Source organism: Perca flavescens, chromosome 16, assembly GCF_004354835.1.
Source record: "Perca flavescens isolate YP-PL-M2 chromosome 16, PFLA_1.0, whole genome shotgun sequence".
Taxonomy (NCBI): Eukaryota; Metazoa; Chordata; class Actinopteri; order Perciformes; family Percidae; genus Perca; species Perca flavescens.
Genome location: NC_041346.1, coordinates 26,102,465 through 26,117,233, shown reverse-complemented (window position 1 = coordinate 26,117,233; position 14,769 = coordinate 26,102,465). Strand labels below are relative to the sequence as shown.

The following is a 14,769-nucleotide window of genomic DNA, read 5'->3' as shown; positions in this document are numbered from 1 at the left end:
TGGAGGGCTACTTAGCACACAGCAGTTAATACCTGTCTAATTTATTAGCCTCCTGCCCCAGCCCTGAAGGGCCATTAGCAACACACACTGACACAGCACACCGGCCTGTGTCGTAATTTATTGTCTTATTACAGTGCTGCAGCGGCTTCAATTAATTATCCATTAAAGCGCTGCTGTCCCAGGATTTATGGAGGGGGCTGTTGGGGCTGTGGGAGAGGAATGAGTGGGTAGATGTGATGAATAATAAGAGGAGGAAATATATGGGAGAGGAAGAAAGATGGATAGTTTTTTTTTTTTTTTTTTTTTTTTTTGGATGTGCTTTGGGTTGAAGTTGGGATAAAAATAAAGTTGACTGAAAAACGCTTTAAATAAAAACAACAGCCGCAGAGTCTGCAAATCAAATGCTGTTCTTCTTGTAAACAAATATTGTTTAATTTGTGAGATTATAAATCATATTCAAGGCTGAAATATAATCTTTGCTAACACTTTAATTTCCAGAAGGTAATGCATCATTTATTGTACAAACCCAGGCTAGTCTCCGCACTCACAGCTCTAACATAGAAAAGAAGGATATTTATAAAGAACAAAAAAAATAAAAAAGAACTGTTTAGGACACTGGCTACTGTGGGAATTAACATCATTACAGTTACTGCTTGAGCTAAATGAATATGTTCATAGATATCAATAAACACAGCCATAAAACTCAGCCTGTGGGCAGGTTAATAGAGTAGGAAGAGTCTAGCCTCCAGAAGATTATATAGTGATGGGAGAAGTGAATGAATAAAAAAATTAATAAACATGAATAAAAGCTGCTCCAATATGTACTTAAGTAAAAGTACATGAGTACTACTATGTAGTTAAAGCTGCACTAATCAATATTTTGAGTGTAATGTGAAAGGTGTTGCTGATAGTGAGGAGCCCACAGAGAACTATCAACAGACTCAGCTTTACGCAGCGTTTTAGCGTCTTTTAGCCAGTTGTTTTGGTTGTTACGTCCCACAACTTTACAATTATACAGTCCCTCCAATAAATATATAAAATACGGAAATTTGTTCGATCCGGTTTTATTGGAGCTTGACTGATGCTAGGGACTAAATGTGAGATATATCTCAGCCTCTGCTGCTCCGATTTGTACCATTTTTAGAATCAGTTTCTTGTGCTTTCAACTTTGTGGAGATGCAGTACATTGCTGGAGTCCACTGTTCTTAAAGTATCCAATGTAAAAACTACATTGTGCACAAAAATGATAAGTTCTACGGTTACATCAGAAGTACCCCGACACTGTACACACAGTACGTACATTACTTGAGTAAATGTACCTCTTTGAATATCCACTTTTACACAAAGTGCAGTTGTTTTCTCCAAATAAGTCACACTATATGATTCATGTTCACTTAAACACAGTACAGCATAGAGCAGACTTATTGTACTGTACATACCTCCGCTGTGCACAAAAATAGAAACACTACCGTCCTCAAAACCTGCATACATCAGGCAAAATCTCCTGCTCCCCCCTCCACCATTTCTACCTCCACCGCTAACCAACATCTTCCACCCAAACACAATTTGTACAGAAAACAAAGTGTTTTCCTGCGCTGACAGGGAGAATGGATTACTTCCATTACGCTCTACAAGAAACACATTCTGTTGAGATGAAAGGGTTGTAAATTATTGCAGAAGGAGCCGCTGCTAACAAGTCTGGCGATCCGGAGCTAATGGGGTTCACATTCACTTAATGCATCCCAGCAATGTGACAAATCAAATGCACCCAAATGAGCATCATCATCGCCTTAGATCTACAGTAATCCCTACTAACCTGAAATTACAACGTAATTGAATTAAACGGAAATAATACCACCTAAAAATGAACATGAACATGTGCTTTGTTTTTTTTATTTTTTTTTATTTTACAAATTCCACCTTCCTTTGTCCTTCTGAGGAAGAAGTGAATGATTGACAGGACAACTCACAGTGGGCCTTTGGGTGATGGGTGAACTTGGCAGCACGTCGTCAACAGTACATCGCTGTGTCAGGATGTGTCGACTGGCTGACTCACCATGGCAACTGCTGAGTGACAGGCGTAGCAGGTGAGACTGAGCTGAAGCAACCATGCCAGCTCCTCCCCCACTCTCACAACACTCACATATGCGCATACACACATTTTTTAAATGTTTCAGCGACTCATTGCCAGAAAAATAAGCGCGCACCAGGACTTAAACAGCCTAATTTGGATTCTGCCCTATCAACAAAGTTATTATGTAGCATCCTCTATGGACCATCAATGCCTGTAGAAAGTTTCATGGCGATACTTTTGACAGTTGTTGTTCTATTTCAGTCTGGACCAAAGTGGTAGACAGACCGACCGTTTAATCTTGGCAACACGCTAAACAAACTATGTGTTTTAGCATTTAGCTAAAAGCACCACTGTGCATACGTACTGCCTAAAGGCTGGTTAATATGAGTATGAAGGGTCTACTCAGAGCATGCGCTGTAGCCTACGTAGTGGCCTACGCCGTTGTGAGGATTCATACTTGTGCGCTTATGTGTCTGCATTATTCTAGCATATCTCTCAGAGAATAACAGGGCCAGTTTGGTGTGTGTGTGTGTGTGTGTGTGTGCGCGCATGTGGAGAGTGTAATAGAGCGAGTGAGTGATAGTACGCGTCCATATACGACTTGTTTTCACGGATGGGATTGCCCCGCTTCCCAGCATTGCACGCTAGTGGGCTTGCCACCAGTTTCTCTTCACTGACCACTGACAAGCAAAGGAAACCGTCTACACCCTCCTACAACCGCGATGGCTGCAGCTGATTGGACAAATGCATCACGTGGGTCTGGCTGCTCCCGAAGTTCAAAACCGTCCATAATGCGATCTCGTATTTTTACAAGACATGTTTCTGAAAAGATTTTAAGGTGAGAAATAGGCCATGCAGTTGCTAACTCTGTCTGTATTTCAGATTGACAAAAGTCAGTTTAAAAGATTTTGGTCAGCTTTTGAGAGGCGGCGAGCCGAGCCGGCCGGTCCTCATTTGCATAAATTGGCTGGATTCAACTTCATGCCAATGAGGAGCGGCTGACTCAACTCCGTTTCTCTAAAGTCGCTGCGACGCTCCCAGAAGGCATTGCACGGCTACTCCCATAGAAATTAATGGGAAGCGTGGAAATGACAATGGACACACACCTTGACAGGGATTAGCTCTGGAGCAAATACTGGCGGTGGAGGTGGACAAACAGAGCGTCTCCCCTGTATTTTCTGACCACGGAAAAGTTAAGAGAAGAAGCACCTGGAAATGAGTTGGAGGAAATGCGACGCTGTTAATCACGGCCAGGCGGACCAATCTAAGTTGTTATCATACTAATTCTTTATTTCTTAAGTCAAACACACTGAAATTCATGGACCTGGTGAACCAAAATACTACGTTAGTTCTGTATAAAAACCCAAAATAATCTACTTCCTCCCAACATTCAAACCATGTTTAGAGAAAGAAGGGGGTTACACCCTCAGAGGTGACCTTAATTGGAAACAACCTAACTGTAACACAGTAATGAAAAGTGAATTAAAACATATCGGGAATGTTTTTAAATTTAAAAAAGGGTTCAAAGATAGGATACTAGATAAGTATAGAAATTGAGTAATATTATTGTGTGCGAAGGTGGATAATTATGTTGATTATCCATGATGGTTGTCATCATTAATTATGTTATTATTTACCTTAAGGTGGCAATTGCAATGTATATAAGCACTGACCCTAAATGGGTATATGTAGGTGTGTATGTATGTATGTATGTATGTATGTATGTATGTTTGTATTTATGTCTGTGGGTATGTATGTATGTAGATGTAGGCAGGTTTTGATATTTTTATTTATTTATTTTTTTCTTTGTAAAATTTCTTTTAGCTTTTTTGTCTTGTTGATTTTATCACCTTGAAAATTAGTTTGTTATTTTAAAAATGTGACAAGGGGGGGCCTTATACAGTATAAGCTGAAGCTTCTGACCCTATCCTTTGGTTACGACCAATAAAATTCATTCATTGTTGCGTTCTGCATCGCCGCAACGTGAAGTTAAGCTTCATTTATAATTCTGCGTTGAATCTACGCCGGGGTTACGCAGCCTCTGCACTACTATAAATCAGCCTTAAGAGAGCTGCTTGCTTGGCTGTGGGTTCTTAGTCCTGTTTTGTTTTTATCTTGTGAAGCCTCTTTGAGGACATTAAAAAGTAGGGCTTGGCGATATGGCCAAAAAAAAAAATCTGATTTTAATATTTAAATCGATTTTCATTTAAACAAATCAACGTTAACTACACATTCGAGTTAATTGATCAAATCGATCTATCGCCCAGCCCTATTGAAAAGCTATGTATAAAGTCATTATAAAAATTGTTGATTGTAGCCTCTTTAAATACTGAGTCTACACACTATATATAAGTGTACACACACACACAAACAAGTACACACCCTGATAAGAGAGGTGTTCAAAGTTTGGAAAAAGTCCTTTTGTCTCCCTTTGTTTAACTTTCAACCAAACCAACCCTGACACCAACAAACCCATCATCAGTGTTTCATGGTCAGAGATCACATTCATACAAATGTGATTCCTGTGCCGTTGTGATCTCTTTTCATCAGCTCGGAGAACAAGTCGTGAGTGCAATCACAATGGATTCACACGTCCTTGGGAAGAAAGAATATATATCCAAACATGATTTTCCTTCGCGCCGTCGTCCCCTGGGTGACGCAGACAGGAAATGGGAATGACTGCTTCCTGCCCGAGCCGGCTTTGAAGGCAGGCTGCGAGGCACGATGTCATGGCAGAGCAATGTTCCTGCTCTCTCACCGGGCTCTTTGTAATGTGTGATTTACAGCTTCCCCCCCCTCCCCTCTCTGCTGTTTCATCTGTGATTTAGTGTTTCCCGGTCAGATGGCTATTGGCTGCCTTACGTGTTCGCTCTTTGCAGTCAGTACGGTGCATTGGGGGGAAAAAAGTGACACAGCAGAGCTTTAGGACGTGATCAGGTCTCTGCATAACAGCATTTGCAAACCGATCAAAACATGGAAGGAAACGGGTCAAAATATGGAACGGAAATAAACCCAAGTTTATATAGGGTGATCATGAGTGGTGGAAGAAGTACTGGTAATAAAATTATCTCAAGTTATGTTTTAGAAAGCTTAACCAGACAAAGGCTCTACTATGATTTGGAAGCTGGATTTGTTTTGTAAGATTATTTGAATCATCAGATACGAATCCTAAAACACACAACACAATTTCCAAAACATTTCCTATTCGCTGTCAAATCCAGTTAGGTCTATCAGGATGATAAAAAGTGTTGCTTCTCTTGTTTTTCACTCAGCAATCTAAGCTAATCTGTAAAGAATCATAGGAACGGCATCACGTAACATATTGTTCAAGGCTTATTTCCCTTAAATATTGAAATGTATGAATAGGAGAAATAAGAGAAAACTCTTTTGTTCACATATATACCTCAAATCTTTCACTTAAGCCATCTGACTTTTCCTGCTTATTTTTTTGTTTTATCTTATTTTTTCTTTATGTCTCAGTATTTCCATGCTTTTTGTATACCTTAACATCGTTTGCCTGCCTCCTGACCCCTGTCTTGAACACACGCGATCCTGTTAATACTCAGCACTTTCCCTGCCTTAACCTCTGACCTCGTCCCTCTCCTAACCTTCACCCTTACCCTAACCACAACCTCATCGTAAATTCTCTAAACCCATAAATCCCCAACCTTAAATGAAAGGTTGAGGGGATTTAAAGTTCAGCTCATCAACTCTTAACTGTCATGTGGTTTTGCTTAATTTGGTCTTTTTAATCCAATTAAAACGGCATTTTTATTGTTGCTTGTGTTTTATCTTGAAATTACCTTGACAGCAAAACAAAGCCTTTAATTAAGATGTAAATTCACTGACAATGACATCTGTTAGGCAACGTGCTGTTGAGCGATAATTTCCTGTACGAGACAGACTCCCATTTCTCTCTCTGTATCCGCTGATTGACAGTAAGCAGAGTGTAAACACTGAACTCAAGCACAACAAAGAAAATAAATAATAATGCAAATGAAAAGCCCATGAAAGTTGTTCTCACACAAAAATACAGCTTTTAACTTTGTGTGTGCATTTGTATCATACTGTGGATTGCAAACTCCTCTTAATGTCATTAAACCCTGCAAGCTTTCCTGAAAAACGAGGAAAAAGGAAAGTCTTATCTTAACCTATAATAATACATGTATTCGTTGGTTATATTTTGTATTATTAATCCTAATCTGTAAAGTAACAAACAATATTTGCATTTGAGTTGTGGAACAGAAGTATAAAGTAGCAGAAAATGGTTATACTTAAACTTACATTGTTTAATGTTCGGAGTTGATTCGTAGAAAAAACCCTTTTGTTCTTTCACAAATATATTATCATTCATGTGTAATTACTTCCATCAAAGTATTCTCATCTGCGTAGAATCTGCCATTCAGAATCATTCAGAATACATAGGAGCGAGTCACTCGAATGACGGCCACCATGTTGCACCTCCATCTTTAAAATACATTAGCCAAAGAGGGACATACAGTACCTCCGCATTTTGCCCTCTTACACTCAGTGGCACCGTGACGAATGCCAGCTGGGAGATTACTCGCCAGGGAAGCGAAAAAGAGAAGTAAAACGACAACGCGACAGGCAAAGCAACAAGACCAAAGTTAATATTGGAGTGGCTAGAACAGCTGCATGTAATCGATGGAGATACTAAGAAGTAATTTCGGGTTCAGCCAGCGTAGGAGTTAGAATGCGCTCGAAATGGGAGGGGCTAGAAAGTAATATTCAGTTGGTTGTCATACAATTTCACTGCTAGATGGGAGACATTTACACAATGTAGTTTTAAGTAAATTACAAGTACGTCAATATACTTTCCACCACTGGCTGGATGTCAATGGTATACTTGATGCATTCAGACAGTCCATAGCTGTATAGGATAACTTGCATTTTCCAGATATGCAAAACAGTAATAGCCTTGCAGGTCTTTTATTATTCTTGCTCAACTGTCTTCCATATAAAGAACTAAAAAGCTATGATGTTTCATTTATGTTTTAGTCAAAAAATAGTTTTTTGTGTTTTGGCCATATCGCCCAGCCGTGTTTGTACTAAGGCTCGGGTGGACAGCTCTTGATGACGCCAAACGCCAAAGTGTGCCCTCGGGCTTCTGTCTCCCAAAAACTAGCAGACACTGTCAAAGTGGCTTTTCTTTTCACTCCAAATCCTCTTCCTTTTCCTCCTGACCTCCTCCCTTATACATGTCCTTGTTGTCATTCTCTCAGCTCCTCGTCCTTCCCTCTTATCACTCCTCTCCTCCTCCCACTCCTTCCTCCGCTGAGTGAGATACTGTGGGGATAGAGAGAGAGAGAGACATAGCAGATGGTGACGGCCGCCATACGTTTATGAGTGAGTTTGTTTTACTGTGTCAACATTCGAGAACTTCTCTAACTAATGATGGAGTCTGTGGAGTAGAAATCCCCTTAAGAATAGCTGTGAGAAGAGAGTATAGTAATTCTTAATATTTCTGAATATCGCAGTACTGCGGTGTGTATCCATTAGTATTTAACTACTTATCCAGTTTTCTTAACTGCTTCAACCATTTATCCATTAGCTTACTATTTTAACTATTTATTCATGTTTGTCTTACTGCTACTATTGTAACTATCCATCTTTATCTTAATAGTAATAGTTGGTTAAAGTAATGAATGAATGTTTTAAATTTCAACCCATTTTCCATTATTTTTACCCTTATCAACCATTTATTTAAAGCTTTAGTGCGTAACTTTTTGATATTAATGAACGTCCGTTACATTCAAGCCATTGCCAAATGAGTTGCTACAAAGCTAATTAAGACTATCAGCTCCACACAACTCTCTCTGTGCTCAGAAACTGGTGGCGTCCGGCGACTTTTGAGCGCAGAAACTCGAGTGAAGATAATGAACTCTTCCAGTCCATTATGTTTTTTTAATCCTCCGTGTCCTCCTTGGCTACTAGCAGCTGTGTGGAGGAGGGGTGGGTGCACAATCACGGAAGGCTTGTATCACTTGGATGCGCTGACAGTTTTGTTGTCATTACTTAGAAACTACACACTGTAGCTTTAACACTTTTGGCTTACTTATTTAACCATTTATCCAATAGTTTGGGCTAAATATCAACTGTTTATCGATAACTTTTACACAGCTGTTTCAACCGTTACTGTATCCAATAATTTAGCTTACTATTTCAACTGTTTATCTATTGCTTTTGAGCTGTTAATTACTTTTAGCTGAGTAACTTCTCTGCTCGCTAGTTTTCATGGTTACAACTGCAACATTGTGGTGTTTATCTGTTCAATATGTGGATACACATTTCTATTGTTTCAACTTAATTGAGTAGCTCCACAATCTCTTTGGTGAGAATCGCTGCAGTAAAATCTGGAAGTATGTGTGCGTGCATGAAAGTGTGCTTTTGTGTGGGAAGTCCAGGGCCAGGCTGGCCCTGATCCCTCCCTCTCATCACTGCAGTGCCTGTTTTTAATCTGGGCCAGTGATTTATGAAGGAGCTCGAACTGTGTATATCTCCTCACTTCCTTTCATTTCTCAAATGGTTTGTGCACTGCGGGATGATAGATTTATCTACACACACAACCCCTGCATGACTAATTAACTCTGAAATATCAGGGCCAGATGTGGAACTGAAAGACGGACCCCAGAGTGCTTTCTCTCCCTCTCCATCTTGCTCTTTCGATTTTATAACTGTTGCTTGTGATTTTTCTTCTTCCTTTCTTTGTCCCCTCTCAACATTCAGCCGTAATATTGCCGATAATATGACAGGGTGTTTGAGGGGAATGTAAATGTTGCCCTGACTGAAACAACAAATCGACACCATTGGTAGTTTTGATTTGGCTGCTAAATAAATGTCTTTGCCCTTTTACAACATGGGTTTGTGACAAAAACTCTGCTACAAATAGCTTTTCAGTAACGTGCACCAGGCGACCACACAAGTAATCACTCAGGCCTTAAATAAATCCCCAGTTTCACTTCAGTGCATTATTGTAGCCACTTATTTGGTGCAAATTTAAGGCAAACAAACTGTTTATGCAAACTTCCATCAACTTTGACCTACCATACTTATAGTAGTAGCCTGAAAACCACAAAAAAATCTGTTTCACTTCATTTTAAGAAATATCTTTAAGAGTTGGTATTTCTGTAAGTCGACTTAAAACCTGCTTAGCTATGTCCAGGTTCAGGACCAAATACTGCAAAACTAATAACATTCCCATTAGGGCTGTGCTCGATTGAAGAAATTCTTAGTCGACTAACACTCATTCAATTGTATTGACTAATTGATTAGTTGATTTGATCGACAGATCTGTAAATCTGAGTTTCTCCGCAAAGAGTCATGAAAAAGCACCACTTTAATTCTTGTGTTTAACAGAGATGTGCTCGTACGTTTCTTGGAAATAAGTCATTCAGCATGAAAAAAGCATCAAACATGACTAATCGACTAAAGAAATCTAAGTTGACTAAGACCAAAATGACCGATTAGTCGTCTAATCGACTAAGATGGAGCAGCCCTAATTCCCATCAGCCTCCGCTGTAGGGGCGGGGGAAAAATTGATACAGCATAGTGTTGCCATATTTTCCATGGCAATAATGTATCTATAAACGGACGCCAAGTACCAATCTTTTATTAAATAAATTGCAAATAAGAATTTTTGGTACTAGAATACGTAATATAATAGCTTTTTCTGTCCACTAGATGGTGCAGTTGAGTTTTTTTGTTGTTGTTGAGGTCAGCATGGGAGATCGTCAGCGTGAACGATACAAAGTTTTCCTTTGGGGACATAATTCGAAGTTGGAAAAAAGCAATACAAGTATTGTGATAATATCGTATCATGATAAAAGTATCGTGATATCGTATCGTGATAATATCGTATCATGATACAAGTATCGTGATATCGTATTGTGATAATATCGCATCGTGATACAAGTATCGTGATAATATCGTATCGTGGGGCCCCTGGTGATTCCCACCCTTAGTACATTTACTCAAGTACACCACATAAGTGCAAATTTAAGGTATTTGTACATTACTTGAGTATTTAAATACTTGTACTCCACTACATTTTGGAGGCAAATATTGTTCTTGTTACTCCACTACATTTATGTTATAACGTTAGTTTCTTTGCAGATTCAGATTATTAATAAAAAATCTTAATAATACATAGTGATATATTATTACAGGTTAAGCAGTATATAAAATAATTACAATTAGCTCCACCTTTACCAAAACTTGAAAGTGATAGACACACTAATGAATCAATAATTATAATCCAATAATATAATATCTACATGATTCAGAAATGGGTAATTCTGCATAATGAGTACTTACACTTTTGGTACTTTGAGTATGTTTTGATGCTAATACTTTTGTACTTTAACTTAAGTATGAGTTTGAATGCAGGATTTTATTTGTAATAGTATTTCTACACTGTAGTATTGCTATTTTTTTACTAAAGTAAAATATCTGAGTACTTCTTCCACCACTGGCCATTGTGAGCATTTTAGCAAGGTGATGCTAGCATTTAGCTCAAAGCACCATTGTTCATGAATACAGCCTCACAGAGACACTAGCATGGCTGTTGTTTGGGTCAATAAAGAGAAAAGGGTCAGTAAGTAATAGTATTTTTATCTAAATTAAATACCAACCTAAATGAAATACCAATGAATCATGTGTCCATTGATGTGGAATCTGGCTATAGCTTCATGCCTCATGGGGTCTGTCTGCATGAGATGAGTCAATGCACAACCTCAACAAGGTCCTCACATCACACACACCCATAAATCCCCTTTTTGACAGATTAGAGAGAGCAATGGCTTTTCCACTCGTTTACCCATAAATACAGCAACACACTTAGCTGGTTTATGCCTCTCTCCTCAGACGCTGTTTATAGCTTTCACGGACCAGCAGTGAATATGTCTCTTGCTGGCTAAAGTCCAGCCTGAACTTCAAAGCAATAAGAAAATCGAGCCGCTCTGTAATGGAAAAGCAAAACAGCTGTGTGCGACGTGATTTAGCTTCGTTCCTTGCATAGTCGGTTTTGTTGTGAGAAAGAACAAACCCGAAAATTTAGAGAAATATTTCCTGCTGGAGAGAGATTTCCCACGCCAGTTTTCTTTTCATTTTTTTTCTTCTTTTTTTCTTTTTAAAGTTCATGTCACACATATTTTGGATTAGAAATAAAAGGGAGGAAGTAAGTGAAAAAGGGAGGGAGGACGTGTGAGACAGAACAGGTTAGAGAAGGAGCCAGGCGAGGCGTCAGATCTGATGTAGGCGTTTTTTCCTGACAGCTGTAATTCTCCAGACTACAGAATTTCATCAACAGCAGTTGCATTTAAGCTGCGCCGCGGGGCAGCGGCCCTTTCAAGTCTCCTTCCTCTGACAGGTAGATTTATTAGTCCTGAAATTTGTACAGATCACACGTCAGTCATGGCAAGCTGTCAGCGTGTTCTGGCTTTCTCTTAAGGTGGATCTGCCCAGAGAAGGTTCACCCATCAACTCCCCTCCCTCTTTCTCTCTCCTCACCCATAACTTACTCAGCTCATACCCTCCCATTTCAAACAGGAGAATAAAAAGAGACAGAAAAAGGCAGGGAGGAAACTGAAAATTCGTCTTTTTTCAAAGTGAAGAGTTCAGATATCGGTAATGCTGATGGGAGACCAGCAGGGGTGGGAGAAGTACTCTTTTACTTAAGTAAAAGTGCCAACACCACACTGTGAAAATACTCCCCTACAAGCGCAAGTCTTGCATTCAAAACCTTACTGAAGTAAAAAGTGTGGAAGTATTACCACAAAGCTACTTTGATGCTAAAGTATCCAAAGTAAAAGTATTGATTGTGCAGTAAAAAGGTCCCTTTCAGTGTTTTACTACGTTTGTAGTAGCTCTAAAAAGTCAACCTTTCATGGTGTCAGAAAAAACAGCCCTGTTTTCAGCTTTGTGACGATGCTCAGAGTTTGTTTCAACACATAAAGGAACACGTCATCACTGGACAGGAAGTAAATGAAAATGTGTAATCTGAAAAGTAACTAAAGCTGTTAAATAAATGTAGTGTAAAATAAAAAGTATAATGTTTGTCTCTATGATGTAGTAGACTAGAAGTATAAAGTAGCATAAAATGTAAATAGTCAAGTAAAGTGCAAGTACCTCGAGTAAGTTACAGATAGTGTTGGACGTCGCCATCCATAGGTGCAAGATAGTAGTTTGTTTTTAATAGTAATAGTAATTTTTAGTGTTGTCTTTTTCTTCAACGATGCATGTTGATATCACCACAGTCAGCGTTTAATGACGGCGGTGCTGTCTCGTCATATAGCCTATCGTTAATGATTTTTTTAAAGATTATTTTTTGCGCATTTTTAGGCCTTTTATTTACAGGACAGCTGAAGAAATGAAAGGGGAGAGAGAGGGGGAACGACATGCAGCAAAGGGCCGCAGGTCAGAGTCGAAGCGAGTCGGGGGGATGGTCTCCAAATAATTTTAAAAAGTTTTTTCGAAAAATTAAAAAAGTCTTAACATGAATCAAACATATTATTAGCAAATAAATATCCCCACTGCTTACTGGCCTATAAGTAAGGTTGTCCCTAAGGTAGCCACTGACAGATAAAGTTAATCCTAAGGATTCACTGTGTCACATGTATGTGTAACATTAACACCTGATTTATAAAATAATGCCAACAATTATTAGGCTATTTTACTGTAATAGCTTAGTTTTCGATGCAAAAAATAAAAAAGGTAGACCTACCTGCTCCGTCTCTTTCAGTTAAGGGGTCCTTGGCTTAAAAAAAGACCCCTGCTCTACAGGTTGGAAGCGGAATTGTCCATTACATTACATTATGCAAGTTTGCCTCTCCCCCCTTTCATGTCTATCCACTTTCAAATAAAGGGAAAAGCCCCAAAAAATAATAAAAAAAAAAAAGAAAAAAATGTTTGCCAGATCGGGTGGCAGAGCTGTAGTTCGACTGAACTGGACAATGTAACGTAATGGACAATTCCATTTCCAACCTGTAGGGGGACCGAAGCGGGAAAAGTTCTTTAGTCTTTAGCTTTAAGGGCGTTTTCACACATACCTCGTTTGGTCCGGACTTGCGGACTTCTTAGTTTGATCCGAACCAAAATTACAGGTGTGAAACCTCCCCCGGACCGCGGTCCGGATCAAAAGACCAAATTTTGGTCCGATAAAAAGAGGTGGTCTCGGTCCGGACCAAACTGAACCATGGTCCGGTTCGTTTATAGTGTGAAAGCATTTTTTGGGTGGTTCGGACTTTTGGACCAAATACAAGAAGCTCTGGCAGGCTCTCCTTGTGTTACAAGACCGGGGAAGCTCCTTTAAGGTGCTTAGTGAGAGAGAGTGACGGTGAATGCGTTCAGAGAAGACAGCTGTCGGCTATCAGAGCAGAGAATACATCAGCAGTTTATTTGTTAAGTGGTAAATGTACAGCGTAGGTTTCAGTTTGTCTCTGAATAAATGCTCCAGAAAGAAAGTTCCCGTGTCTTGCTTCTCAACATCACAACAAAACAAAAAGGGCCGCGGCAGTAGGGGGAGAGCAGCAGTCAGTAGGAAAAACTCCGACACAGAGAGAGGATATGAGAGGACGAGGAAGCCCTTCAACAAACCAATCAGTTAGAAGTATCTGGAGACGTAGCACACGTATGTGATGACGGCAGGACGTAGGTTTGTCACGTATAGATCTTTAGTGCGCTTGCAAAACTGCAGTGTGAAACCACAACTTACCGGATCAAATGTATACAATGTAACAAAAACATGAACCTTGGTCCGGACCTTGGTTCGGACTTTCATGTGTGAAAACGCCCTAAGATGGACCTTTATGGTGAAGGGTAGACACGGAAAAGCCAGCCATTTTTTTTCCTCAACCTTTTTTCCGCGGTCTTTTAGTTTAATTCACAGTTTAATACCCAACGCTGTCCAAACTGCTCCAAATTCCAAACCGTCCCCAAGTGCGTTGGGTACCCAGTAAACCAAGTGTGAAGTAGATTGGATGAACTGTTCATGCGATATTTCAAACCTCTATTGCTCTGCTGACCATCTCAGTGACCTCTGGCCGCTGGTTACACTCCCAGCATGCCCTGGGGCTTGAGGTTCACGCCTGGGTCTAGACCAACAAACCCAGTCAAAGGTCAACCTTTCCTTTCTTTGCTCTTGTCTTCAAGTCTGTGCTTGTTTTCACCTTTTCAACTCTCCAAACACCCTGCTGGGAGCAAAAGACAACTCCTGCATCCACCTGGATCTAATTTTCTACTTTTGTGCGTTTGAACATGTGCGTGTGTTTGTGTTTGTATGGGTGTGTGTTTTCATGCAGTTGCTTGTGTTGTAAATGATCCAACAAACTGGCTGCAAATAAGGGTCTTCATGCTACAACTTCTGAACATCATGGAAATTGCTCTGATGTTTATTTTAAGGGAAAATTTTGACATTTGTCAACCTTTTGTATTATTCTCATATTTATGTGCATTATTTCTATTTCTTATGATACATTTTTTCTTTTCTGAAAGCTGCAGGAGGTTGCTGCTTCTTGTCCTGATTGATGTTCTGGTTGGAGTTCACATTTCCTAAATATAATGATGACCAATAGTCATAAGTGGAAAGTAGAGGCACACACAGTTCCAAATCTTGTAGTGTTTGATCTGACGCTAATGATGCCTATCTGCGAGCGTCGATGTTTTGTTTCTCTCAAATG

General features: G+C 39.6%; 1 long non-coding RNA gene across 1 annotated transcript in view; it reads left to right on the top strand.

Moving 5' to 3' along the window:
* Nucleotides 1–1,949: 1,949 nt before the first annotated feature.
* Nucleotides 1,950–14,769, top strand: part of LOC114571428 (uncharacterized) — a 30,505-nt gene continuing 17,685 nt past the window's right edge. Inside the window, exon 1 of the long non-coding RNA XR_003694641.1 lies at nucleotides 1,950–2,087. This is a non-coding gene — a long non-coding RNA (uncharacterized LOC114571428). The remainder of the gene's footprint in view (nucleotides 2,088–14,769) is intronic.